Raw genomic sequence first — 14,674 nt, 5'->3', positions numbered from 1 at the left:
GGACAAACTTATGTTCACATTCGCGAGCACTATAATGGTCATCCAACAAAACGTGGTGTATCCTTACGGGCTAACCAGTTCAGAATATTGAATGATATTATCCCGCAAATCAACCGGGCTGTCAGGTATGTTAGTTTTCATTTAAAAATCCAAATATTCGTTGCTCATTTCCCGACTTCTAATGCATAGAACATTTTATGTATTAAAACGATAAAACCGTGAATTTAAAACCCACTGAATATGCCTGAAAATGGTAAATCAGAGAAATAGTCATTTACAGTTTGTTTTTTGTTTTTTTTTTTTTTCACAGCCAACAGTCTGAGGAAGCCACTGGATAAACTTGTTTCCAAAAAACTCATCGCTGAATTCATTTGTAGACACGTACGTAGCATCATCCAAACTAATTGTCTCGGATGTGAAATAGACCACCCGTCACAACGTCAACATTGGTGTCTATCCTATGGATTCGTCGATAAAAATAGCCGGATCGGTGAAATCCGGTTTTTTATTGACCAAGCTTTATCTGAGATTGATATTGGTAAAATGTCCATGTGTTATGACGCATTTCAACGCATTTACCCAGATTTGGTTGGAAAATTTTCCAAGCGTTATACACGTATTCTGTTTCAAAGGTATAAATCTAACCCTGAACTGTGTTTAGATTCCTGTGAAATTACGCTATCAACTCGTGAAATGGATTCCCAACTCCTTGACATTATACAACAACATATATAGAATAATAAGAATGTCAATCATTCTCCGTAGTACAGTGAAAGACACTCGGTGAGTTTTCTACTGATCCCTAACCCTATTTGTTGCGCAGATGACGAGGGGGAAACCTGTGAACTCCGTAGCCGACTCTTTTACGCGTGATAGACATTTGAATGACCTTTATGTGAACAGATATATCGAAAACGTGACCGGACTCAACCTCCCTATTTATGACAAATATTTTTCCCACGCAGTTTTACTAGATGACTTATGCTTTTGAAATTTCACATGTATATATATATATATATATATATCGATTTCATATTATTTTTTCTTTTTATCACAGATGAGCGATTCTGATTAGAAAAAAGTGTGTATTGACTTTTCGATGTTTTTATTATAATCGAATATTTCTTATATTACTGTTTTTAATCCATTCTTTTTGTTTATTTACTCAAACAAGAAACAAAACAAAACAAAAATCGATTTCATATTATTTTTTTCTTTTTATCACAGATGAGCGATTCTGATTAGAAAAAAAGTGTGTATTGACTTTTCGATGTTTTTCGTTTTTCTCTTGTTTTTTATTATAATCGAATATTTCTTATATTACTGTTTTAATCCATTCTTTTTGTTTATTTACTCAAACAAGAAACAAAACAAAACAAAAACAAATTGTATACTTTCTATATACTCAATTTCAATTACTCAGTTTTTAATCCATTCTTTTTGATTATTTACTTAAACAAAAAAAACAAAAAACAAAAACAAAATGTATACTTTCTATATACTCAATTTCAATTACTCAGTTTTTAATCCATTCTTTTTGATTATTTACTTAAACAAAAAAAACAAAAAACAAAAACAAAACAAAAACAAAATGTATACTTTCTATATACTCAATTTCAATTACTCAGTTTTTAATCCATTCTTTTTGATTATTTACTCATTAGTAGATTTCCCTTCTTTGTGTAATAAACTCTGTTAGTTTTCAAAATGATGTGTATTTATTAGCGTGTGTGTGTGTGTGTGCGTGTGTGTGAGCGCCCTCTACGACACATTTTGAAAAATATTTCGTCCACGCCTGTCCAATTAAAAAATAATTAAAAATAATTAAAAATAATTAAAAAATAATTAAAAAAAATGATGGTAATTTATGCAAATGTATTCACGATGACCTCGACACGACCTCGTATTCACATCAATTTTATGTATGCAAATGTATTCACAATATCCCATTGTGACGTCATCCTCATTCAAATGATCCCCTTTAAGGCATTGCTCCTCATTTATGCTAATTTATGCACGAATTCCCATTGTGACGTCATTATTTATGCTAAAGCTGGACTATAGGGACGACCATGAGGGCGCTGTTCGTATGACGTCATCGCATCCGATTATGAACAGCGCCCTCATGGTCGTCCCTATAGTCCAACTTAAACTACTCAAGTCGCTGCAGAAGACCGCGAGGACCTCGATAGTGAAATTACTTTTGATGAATTGAATAAAACACTTAAGCTGCTACCACGGGGTCGCACGCCGGGGTTGGATGGCCTGCCAAACGAATTCTATCAAACGTTTTGGCATGTTATAGGTAGAGATCTGCATGCAGTCATTATAACATCTATTGATGACGGCGTGTTACCACTCTCGTTCTCGCGTGCAGTCATAACTCTCCTCCCCAAAAAGGGTGATAACACCAAGCTCAAAAATTGGCGCCCTGTTAGTCTGCTCGGTAGCGACTATAAACTATTCACTAAAACGCTTTCACTGCGTCTCCGCCCGGTTATGGGCACTATTGTTCATCCCGACCAAAGTTGTAGTATACCTAATCGACGTATTCACGATAACATAAACCTCCTACGGGATTCCATTGACTACGCTAATACATCTAATATCCCACTTGGCATCGTAGCTCTGGACCAAGAAAAGGCTTTCGATAGAGTACATCACTCGTACCTCTCGTGTGCTCTGTCAGCCTTTGGCTTTGGTTCACGGTTTATTGCGTATATCAAACTTATGTATGGTAATGCTCAGTCACTTGTTCGTGTAAATGGTGCGCTCACGTCTCCTGTTATGTTTTCCAGAGGGATTAGACAAGGCTGTTCATTGTCATCTCAACTTTATGTCTTAGTGATTGAACCCCTTCTAGACAAAATTCGAAATGACGATGGTATTCTTGGCCTTCAAATACCTGAAAGTAACGGCTACCGATGCAAATTAACCGCCTACGCTGATGATGTTGAATTCCTTATGACACGTGATCAAGACTTCAATAAGCTTGCATACTGGCTTCGTGTCTATGAACAAGCATCTAATGCAAGAATAAATTACGAAAAATCCAAAGGGCTTTGGGCTGGCGGGTGGTGCAATCGTAACGAGTCGCCACTAGGTATTAAATGGAATAATGTGGGACTAAAATTGCTTGGCGTATATCTGGGTAATACGAAATCATACGAGGACAAAAACTGGCCAGAACTAGTACAAAAAGTTGAAGGCAAAATCGCCTTCTGGTCTAAATTCGCCGCAGGAATGTCCTATAGAGGGCGTGTTCTCGTCGTAAATCAACTTGTTTCATCACAACTTTTACACCGGCTCATCAGTCTTGCTCCTCCCTCTGAAACGATACGTTATATCCAGTCAATATTTATTGAGTTCTTGTGGCAAGGTCGTCACTGGATAACTGCTGAGACGCTCTATCTGCCACTTGAGAACGGAGGACACAATTTGATTCACCTACAATCTCGTATTAATGCTAATCGTGTTCAATATATTCAAAGATATTTGTATAGTGATTATGATCATCCCAGTTTCAAATTCACAGATTACTATTTCAGTAAAGTAGGCAATTTGATGCTCACCAAGCGTCTGCTTGCAACTAATATAACATTACCACTTCCAAACTTACCTGGAGTTTACGCTGGGCTGTTACACTGCTGGAATTCGCTTGCAAAAAGGCGTAAAATCAATGATAGTAATCCGGTCAGTCTCCTCAATGAACCACTTTTTAATAATCCTTTACTTTGTCTTCCTACCTTCAATGAGACTTTTTTGATGAAATTTCTCCCGGCGGCCGGGATCACCAAGATACATGACCTAGTCGATAAACAGAGTAAAGCATGGTCTTCGAGTACGGAGATATACAACAAACTTAATATCCGATCGGAACGCACACTACATCTCCATTTAAAAATCATTACATCAAAGTATTCCTGAAAAATGGAAAGTAACAATCAACACTTACCTGAATAGTAACGAGATTAAATCACCCCAACCCTGGAATGACTACTACTAACTTCATCATTCTAATAAAATAAACTTGCCCCTATATAAACTAGAAAAAGGGACAGTGTATAAATACATGATTACATTGCTTCATATTAAACGGCATCCGGATAAATGTGACACAGTGTGGCGGGAAATCTTGAATCTCTCGGACGAAGATAAACCGAACTTCAAAGCTTGCTATGCTTCCCCGGTTACTAAGTTAGAAGGGGACTTACAGTGGCGCATTATACATGGAGCATACACTACTGGCAGATTTCTGGTTCATGCCAATTTTTCGCAATCGAACACGTGCCCACTTTGCGGGGACAACGACTCCTTACGTCACATATTTGTTGATTGTCCTGTTATTGTTCCTCTATACAACTGTATCAAAACAATAATAAAAAATCTTGTTGTATCCGATGCTGACATACCTGTGTGGTGGTTTATTTTATTGCCTCCTGGTAGATCTGGTTTATTCGTATCTCGTCAAGCACGTAACTTATTTAATTATATTGCCTGTACTGCTAAGATTTCGATCCACATCAGTAGGCGCAACAAACGCCAAGAAAATGGCGTAATCGAACCACTTGAAATCTTTAAGCAGCGCTTCATTTCAAGGTTAAAAGCCGAATTTAACTTTTTCAAAATAAGTAATAAATTACAGGTTTTTATCAATAAGTGGGCTATATGCGATGCGTTATGTACTGTGCACAATGACGAGCTTGCTGTTTGCTTAGAAGTACGCTTGTAGTCTGCTACAAGTTAATATTCCTGGACCAGTCTGTTGTATTGGTATTGTTTTCACGGGTAAGGTCGTCACAGTTGAGAAGACCCATAGGTGCTGGTGTAACCGGCTTTAAGTCGGCTTCGTGGGGTGACATACTTTATGTATATCACGTTGATTTTCACTTCAAGTTTTGGTCGGTTTCTATAAACACCAAGCTTCCAGTTAGCTACGTTGGGTGGCCTGAGTACGCTCCGCCACGTCGTGTCACGGGTGACTGTCAAATCTCAAATAAAGTATTGTTTTTTCACACACTGAACCCGCCTACTGTCATTTTAAATCATGTCCACTTTTCATCACGAATAAATCAACTGGTAGTATTATCACGTAGTTTTTAAACTTTGTTGTGTGTTTTATTTCTGTTTTGGGACTGGTAGGTGGGATCGTAACTCCTTGTGGTGAGAACCAGTGAGACTGGCCTACTTGCAGGGTTCCAAAGCTTAACGTTGTACGTTTTATTGCTTTCATTTACGTTACTTGTCCTTGTCAAACTGCTTATTAAAAATCACTACTAGTACCGGTACAACGGGAGTAGTTCAGGCAGTGAGCTTCAGTGATTCCTGTTGATCAGCAGGAATTACTGCACAGCACGTCTGCATATGTACCCCTGTATAGGGTACAGCTCACTGGAGTCTGGAATCGATGTTACAGGATGAAGTCAAGACTTCTTCCAGACTAAAGTTTGCACAGATGTCTCAACTTGAATACTACAACTAAATTATGGCCATGCAAACAATAAAATGTATCCAACGAAATGATTGGTTATTGCGAAATAGCGGACAAATCAGTGTATAGACAATTTTGGTAGTGGAATAAACCACTTTTTATCCAAGCTCTACCAATTTAAAGTAAAAGACTCGGGTCAACGATGTCATATCTATTTTCATTGATAATAACGCTGGGCTCAGCACATTCACATGTACTTCACAGTCATCACGCTACTGTCTGGATCATACGATTTTGCCACAGGGGGAGTAATGACGTAGGTATCTCACATTTTTGCTGACAACACAATCCAGTGACTGTATCAGAATTCTAAAAATAAAACATGTTCAATGGGTTGTTGCAAAGTATCCAATCATGTGTGCTTTTCAATCACACATTGCAGGTTCTGTTTTCTTTCTTTTAAGAACTTACAATTCATGTCACAATATAATAATAACAAGTCTCTGAACAATGGACCGATGATCAGATCAAACAAATCGAACCACATGTAACGGCGCACAATACATGTACTCGTCGATCACATGCATAGCTCGGTTGGTAGAGTGGCTACATAGCTTGGCTGATTTCCACTAGAAAAAAAAAATGTTTTTTCTCTCGCATAGGTTCATCATGAGAGAACAACTTCAGTTTTAAACTGCCAGATTAACCAGTATACACTGACAGTTTCCAAAGTGCTAGTTAGAGCTAGAGCAATTGCGACCAGCTATAAGTTGTATGAGTATTGATTGAATGGATCGAATGTATCACGCACCCAACACCCCGTATCGCTGTTAAATTGTGACAGCGATTTACGGCGAAACTGGACTTTGCAATTCGATGATTATTGATCTATAATTAGTATCACAGACACAACATTTTCAATTTTCGGTTCAACACATTTGTATCTTGTATCCTTCGATTTCAACTGCTCAGTGTGTCCAGGTAAGATTCACATAATTATGTTGATCATAGACAAAAGTAGTATCACATAAATAGTCGGAAATGCTGGAGGAGGGGAGGGAAGCGGTGTCAGTGAATATTTGTGGATACATTCCACTGGGCTGACTGATTTGTCCGCCATTTTCAGCCATTTAACCTCGGCCTATAGTTTTTTTCATTTCGGGAGAGGGTTTTGATTCTGTACAGGATTGTTATACCTATGTTTAACGGTGCGTTTATCTCCATTTTCATCCAATTTTTGTAAAACGCTTCCCATATTATAAGATAAAAAAGTCATCTAGTGAGGAGTTTGCCAAACCAAATTGTCGACTCAATGAAAAGGTCAATTCCACTGACCGAGATTCATTCACGTACGGATGCGACTTTGGAAAACCTTTGTTTAGGTTAACAGGTGCTTGTGTTCAACCAGCCTTGGATTTCCCTGACGACTTAATAAATACGACAAATTTCCCAGACAAGTGACACTCCATTTGTTCCCCTGGTTTACATCTAATGCAACAATCTTCCATGTATTTTTGCACTTGACTATGAACAGATAAAGATTAATATATTGTGTTGAATTTGCTAATGATTACTCTCAATGTTGAACTCTTCTGCCTTGGTGACGTATCAACACTGAGGTCGAGCAAACACGACCGTTATTGCCAAACAATACCAATGAAATACTATATAAAGTATTCATATTGTGCATCGCCTAACAAAACTTTTCTCAGATGTTTCTTTAGATACTAGCCCATATATATCTAAATAGAGTATCCTTGTTTAAAACAGTAATATCATAGTTGACAGGGTTCAGTTGCTATGGCTATGAAAGCTTGGGGTTACATTGCAATTATTGGGGGGGGGGAGTAAGCTCTTGCAGTGCATCTCAATATACGGTGCAAATTGAATTCAGTCAATCCATGGAACAGGTCTGTATGAGACGTGATAATACACGTAGATTGAAAATGTATTGTTTTATTATCTAGTATTTTGCTTTTTTCACTTAAGATTCCAATATATGATTTTTACTTATTTTATATACACAATATAGTCCTATTGGGTTCAATTTCTATGAATATACTATTGCCAATACAATGGTGACAGCACGGCCACGAGAAGTAACCATGGTTACAAAGTGACCCAGAGGTTATGACAGATAACCCGGTTTGTGATTGTGATGTCTGGCGCCGTTGCGTCCCAATTCATTATTCACATACAGATATGTATTGGTTGGATAAACAACAAATAACTGTAGTTTAAATGGGATACAAAAAATGTGCGGATGGACGTTTAGCACTCTTTAAAACAAGCATGGTTTTGGAATAGATAGTTCAACAGATGAAAGATCAAAATACTACGATTACTAACTAGCACTTTTTGTATTGCTCGTTGAACGGCAAAGTCAAATTTGTACTAATTAATCTTGTAGATAATAGAGCTATCTGAAACCAAATTAACCCAGAATTTCAGCATAACAATTCAAGTGGAGGAAATTTATAGCGTTAGAGCATTAAATATATCAGAAAAGAAATATGTACGATTGAAGTTAATTTTTAATACTAACCACAATATTAATGAACAATGCTGTCTATCAACAGTATGCAGTTCGAGATTGTTGCCAGGCGTGAATAAATACGCAAATAACACTTGTTGTGACCTTTGTTAGAATTATATGTGCCTTCCTATGGGCTTTTGGGAAGGTTTGCCCAGCCGACAATAACAACGGACACTGAAAACGCAAAAGCTCATGGGTAGATGCTATATTAAACAATGACACGCAATGGCCGTCTGCCGCACGCGCAGGTGATGACACCCCTGCTTTAAAGATAAATGTGTAAGAACATAAGAAAATTGTTGGCCAGTATTCACTCGGTTCGGGATCAGCCCACCATTTATGAATTTTGACTTATCTGACTGATAGATGTACAGTCCTTTCCAGAACACCCTTTTCACCTTTTCTAAATAGGGCATTGAATAGGTCTTAGTCATAAGGTGGCATGCCAATTGGGAAATATAGTGGTCCTTTTGACTACAGCAAGGGCATTGAAAAATTAGTTCTAAATAGCTAGCAAATAATTCAAACTTTGAACTAGTCCTCCATAAAATTGGTGTTGGTAATGCCAGTCTTACAGGTGCAGATACACAAAAAAGGCAATGACTGCCTATACCACCTCTGAGAATGTGTGTAATACTACATGCTGTGCACAGACCGAAAGGAAAGTCAATGACAGCAAACATACGAGTTGTACAGATGTATTGGATTGTGTCGCTAAGCGTCCTTCAGATAGAGATTGGAGAAATTTATACATTCACCATAATATTTACCGGACAGAGACAATGACAAGGGTCTGATTCATGGTCACCTGTTTGTTTCAGAAATATTATTCTGGATGAGTAGTGTTGTGACCTTTGATAGAATTATATGTGCCGTCTTAGGGGCTCTTGGGAAGGTTTGCCCAGAGAGATTGAAAATTGTTCGGTATGTAATACCTATCCCTACAACTAATAGGGCTGAATGGTACTTCCACAAGTTTTTCTGCAGGCTCCTCAAGTTCGGAGACATTCAATGGAAACATAGTGGTATGACTATGGGTATGTCGAAGTTGTACACAATCTTGTTAGAAGGAGGTTTCGCCTGAATATGAACGCACGGACCACCAATATCATAATAATAGTGCCAGACAAACGAATTAAAACAAACAAAACATGTTTGCCATTTTGTTTTTGTATGATACATAATCTGACTAGATTTATATCTTTTGATTTGTAGAGCTGTTTAACAGCTTGTAGCACAAGGACTCCAATGAACAGCTACGTATGACCTAAAAAAAGTAGCATATGCAAGTACCAGGATGCGAAAACCAAATAGCAGCACACCTGCTACAATAGCTTAGCTGATCAGAAAGAACGTAGTTTGTGTTGCAAGTTTTTCCACTAGAAAGAAAATTGCACCCTCGTGTAGGTTAATTATGAAAGAAGAACTTCAGTCTGAAACTACCTGAATCACCAGTAAACGCAAAAGTGGCCGATTCTCGATAAAAGAGTTGGTGACTAGTTAAAGAAAGAATGGTTAGAACAATAGCGACCAGCTATAAGCAGAGATACAAGAGTTGTGATTGAACAATGTGTTACGCACCCATCACCACGTATCGCTGTTAAATTGTGACAGTGATTTATGGCGAAACTGGACTTTGCAATTCAATGATTATTGATCTATAATTAGTATCACAAACACAACATTTTCAATTTTCTGTTCAGCACATTTGTATCTTGTATCCTCCGATTTCAACTGCTCAGTGTGTCCAGGTAAGATTCACATAATTACGTTTATCATAGACTCGAGTAGTACCACATAATTAGTCGAAAATCCTGGAGAGAGGAGAGGGAAGTGGTGTCGGTGACTATTAGTGGCCACATTCCACTGGGGCTCGAGACTGACCGCTTAGTCCGCCATTTTCAGCCATTCCTACTTCAGCGTAAAACCCTGCCCTGTACGAGGTATGTCAACCCGGTGAACATTGTTTTCCAAAAGTGGTATGCTTTTTTACGAGAGTGACAATAAATAATAATCATGTGTTCAGTACAGATAATACAGGTGTATCCCCAAGTTTCTATATCGACAAAGACGAGTAGGGATATCTGCTGGCAAGGAAATCTATCAGACCTACCTATGTGATTTATCATGATGAACCCCTCCATCTTTCTAGGGAAACTGTTCGATGAAATCCTTACGTAGTGTTATTAGGGGGCGGGTATTTATGCTTGCAACTTATATAAAATTGGTTCCTTTGAAGCACATAGTGTAGTCCTGTTGGGTTCAATTCCATGGCTATGAATATACTTTTGCCAATACAATGGTGACTCATAGACAATGTATTACAACACGGTCAATAGAAGTAACCGTGGTTACGCCGTGACTCAGAGGTCATGACAGATAACAGATAACAGATTTATGGCGAAACTGGACTTTGCAATTCAATGATTATTGATATATAATTAGTATAACAAACACAACATTTTCAATTTTCGGTTCAACACATTTGTATCTTGTATCCTCCGATTTCAACTGCTCAGTGTATCCAGGTAAGATTCACATAATTACGTTTATCATAGACTCGAGTAGTACCACATAATTAGTCGAAAATCCTGGAGAGAGGAGAGGGGAGTGGTGTCCGTGACTATTTGTGGCCACATTCCACTAGGGCTCGAGACTGACGGCTTAGTCCGCCATTTTCAGCCATTCCTACCTTGGCCTAGATTTTTGTTCATTTCAGGGAGGAGGTTTTAATTCCGTACACGATTATACCAACATTTACCGGTGCGTTTATCTTCGTTGTCATCCAATTATTGTGAAAACATCGCCCATATTATAAGATGGAGAAGTCATCTAGTGAGAAAACTTGCCAAACCAAACTGTCAAAAGGATCGATACTTATTCTGAGTGAATGTGTCTCAGACACAATGGGAAGGTCAATTCCACTGGTTGAGATTCATTCACCGATGGATGCGAATTTAGGAAATCGTGGTTTAGGTTAACTGGTGCCTGTGTTCGAACAGACCTGGATAGTGCATTATATTGCCATATAGATACATGGCACTTGCACTTGTAATTTTAACATAAAGGAATAATATCTAAAACAAAGCGTGCAGGGTGGGTACAATTTAAAGTAGGCATTTCTGATAAATGTTATGGCGTAAAACCCTGTCCTGTACAAGTTATGTCAACCCGGTGAACATTGTTTCCCAAAAGTAGTATGGTTTTTTTACGTGAGTGACAATAACGAATAATCATGTTTTCAGTACAGATAATACAGGTGTATCCCCAAGTTTCTATATCGACAAAGACGTGTAGGGATCTCTGCTGGCAAGGAAATCTACCAGACCAATTTTATGGGTACATTTTTGTGATTTATCATGATGAACCCCCTCCGGCTTTCTAGGGAAACTATTCGATGAAATCCTTACGCAGTGTTATTAGGGGGCGGGTATTTATGCTTGCAACTCATATCAAATTGGTTCCATTAAAGCACATAGTTGAGTCCTGCTGGCTTCAATTTCATGATTATGAATATACTGTTGCCAATATAATGGTGATTCATAGACACTGTATTACAACATGATCAATAACAGCAACCGTTGTTACACCGTGACTCAGAGGTCATGACAGATAATCCAGGTTGTGATTGTGGTGTCTAGCGTTGTTCTAATTTATTATCTACATACACACATTTATTTATTGGTAAACAACAAATGCTTGTAGTCAAAATGGAATACAAACATTATGCAGATGGACCTTTAGAAAAACGTGGCATAAAAATGTAGGCGGGAAAATTATGGCGTTAAAGCAATTAATATACCAGGAACGAATATGTATGATTTAAGTTAATTATTAATACTGACCACGATATAATTGAGTTATACTGTCTGTCAATACTGTGCAGTTCGAGATTGTTGCCATGCATGTTGACTAACATGAATAGATAAATAAAAAACCTTTGATACTTCATATAACACGGGGTTCACGTAAACTTCATTTATCATTATGTGTTAAATCTGTGGTATCCTTTTTTTGTTTTGCGAATAGATATGCACTATACTGTACTATGATATGAGATTGATATACACGTGTGTTCTTATTTCAGACATGGGATCCTCCTGGTTTGGTGCAATAATGGAGCCAAGTCTTCATGTTGAGGTAGACTAGATTCTCTACTTTTTCAAAATATTTGAACGAAATATGTAAAATTATACAGTGAGGACATAAATTTCTCTACTGTATCGGAATCTAATATTTGAATTATTTAAATAAACCCTTTGAACAGCTCCATTTTCCCTGTTGTACTCAGGCTGTGTAATTATCAAGGTAATTCGCTCAGTTTATGTATGCTTTCCCTTACGGTCTATCATACTCGCATCGACAATGCAACTATTCCACTTATCCTTATTTTCTATTCCAAGCTAGAACATTCAAAAGTTAAAGTACAGCAACACCACTTGAACTCTATAATTAAATGCCGGCATAAAATAAATCACGTTGCATTACGTATGCGCAGATTGGTGCTTGCACTATTTCCTGAACCGTTTCAAAACTGATGCTATTACACTGTTGACTTTTTTTCCCTATTTCAGTGTAGCACCTGTCAATTTCACACATATGTGTACAATAACATGACATAAACCGGTTCTGACGTATTTTGCACAGTGACGGGATACTTGTGAGAGTAGTATGATACAATTTTGCATCATACATGCAATAATTGACCACACACCACCTCATTGACTTCATTGGATATATTGACAGTTGTCGTTTTTTCACCCAGGCATGTCTTGTATATTTGGTAAACCTGATTGTTAGCTGCAATGCGTTCAATGTTCAGGATACTATTGTTGAAGCAGGATGGTATATCTCCATGGCGTTGCTGGCAATTGTGTTCTTTGTTGTTAGGTATGTCTATCATTTTTTATTGCAGTATAATTTAAACTTGGATGAATTGTTTACTAAGTAGAAATTGTGAACCTAATTTTGTTGGAATCACTTTCACCTTAAAAGCTGAATATCCAAATAAATCGATCGGTACAATTTTTATAATTTTTTCATAGCAATTACTAGTAATTTGAATTGCCCGCCATGAAATCGACGCATCCTCCATTTCAACGATCCATCTATCCATCTAGGTCATTTTAACAGAAGCGCTCCCTCGCTGGAGAGTGCGGTGCCCTATAAGCTACTGTTCATTTCACACTCGTAAAATTGATCTCATTTTTGTAACACTGTTGACTTAAACTTAGTTACAGTTATAACGATCTCTCTTTTTAGTTATGTGTTAGTAACCCGTTTAACGGAGATGCTTTCTGTGGTGCAGGAGAAAATCAGATTACTCGAGCCGACAAAGAGACATGAAGTGAGTTCATTAATTGTATTTATATATACGAGTAACATCACATTGTATAGCTGTGTATGACTAGTTGGGTAAATTTATGTGATGATATATTTTTCAATTTTTATTTCTGATTTAAGGATGTTGCATGTAGGCCATACAGTAAGTATTGTCATGGAACCTTAATTAAATAACACGTGTTTCCAAATACTGTGAAATCATTTTTACCAGAAGTCCGGTTGAATAATTGTTGGATTTAAAGCTGAGCCTCTGGAGGGGGGGGGGGCACCGCGTATTCAAAAACACGTACCTCAGTTAATTTTCAAATATATGGCAAAAATATATTAAGAAAAGCGAGTTATTGGGATATGCTGTGTGTCTAATGTAAAGTGTTTTCATTAATCCAGTATCTCTAGAACGTTTTGAAATGAATGTGTCACCATCATTTATTTCGAAGGAAGATTGTATGCATGTAGGCCAGGCTAAAATTTATATTGTTAGATTGGTTCTGCTTTTAAAATTATGAAGTGATAATATTTGGTGTGTATGTTTCGATTAACCTTTATACTTTCCATAAATTGGGGGAGAATTACCACGTGTTGTAGTCCTTTGGTTGAAGATTACAATCTTTTCTGTTCAAAGTCACCATCCTATGCTTAACAATGCCTGCACAATGGGTTACGTAGTGTTCTGATAAGTAAGACTCTATCCAATTTTTTTGTTGAGTGGTATAGCTCTCAGATTGGTGTGTATTCACATTGTATGACGTAAGTTGATAACACTTGGATAAAAAGTTGTTTATACTTAATAATACAATCTGTATATACTTATAACCACATCCTCCTCGCCCAACGATTGTTTTCAACCTGGATAAATGGTTAAATTACTTAGTTGTTTGAGTGAACCAAGGTACATGCTTGTGGATATATGATATCTGTCTAGACCCAGTCTTAATCAAATTAATCTATCCGACCTGACATTTTTTTCCTGTTAACCTACAAGTAGTTGACTATTCTGTTTAAATGTGTGATTTATCTTGTTAAGGCATATGCGAGTCCTGGTCATGGAGGATTATTGTCTTCAAGGAATCAGTCTTCTGGAGAAATAAGTGAGTTTCAACATAACATTCATTAATAAATAAAGACAAAGTCATATACTGTACAACTCAGATGAAAGTAAACATATGAAACCATCGGACTGCTACGTACAGCGTGATATATATTAACCTAGTTATGTTCTTAATTGACTATGGTATACCTCACTCCACTAAAATAGATTGTAGATTGTAGATTGTATTGCCTAAATGAAAGCAACAACTTTGGTAACATTTTTAGATGGCAAATACAACACAAATTATTTTATTTCCCAAAACATATGTATCATA

General features: G+C 37.2%; 1 long non-coding RNA gene across 1 annotated transcript; it reads left to right on the top strand.

Moving 5' to 3' along the window:
* Positions 1-13,261: 13,261 nt before the first annotated feature.
* Positions 13,262-14,401, top strand: LOC144355209 (uncharacterized). Its single transcript, XR_013421177.1, has 2 exons — positions 13,262-13,314; positions 14,335-14,401. It is a non-coding gene; the product is annotated as an uncharacterized LOC144355209 (long non-coding RNA).
* Positions 14,402-14,674: the final 273 nt, after the last annotated feature.

The sequence above is a fragment of the Saccoglossus kowalevskii genome, chromosome 21 (genome assembly GCF_978046115.1).
Source record: "Saccoglossus kowalevskii chromosome 21, keSacKowa6.1, whole genome shotgun sequence".
In the NCBI taxonomy this organism is placed as follows: Eukaryota; Metazoa; Hemichordata; class Enteropneusta; family Harrimaniidae; genus Saccoglossus; species Saccoglossus kowalevskii.
This window is presented reverse-complemented; position numbering and strand designations above follow the sequence as displayed.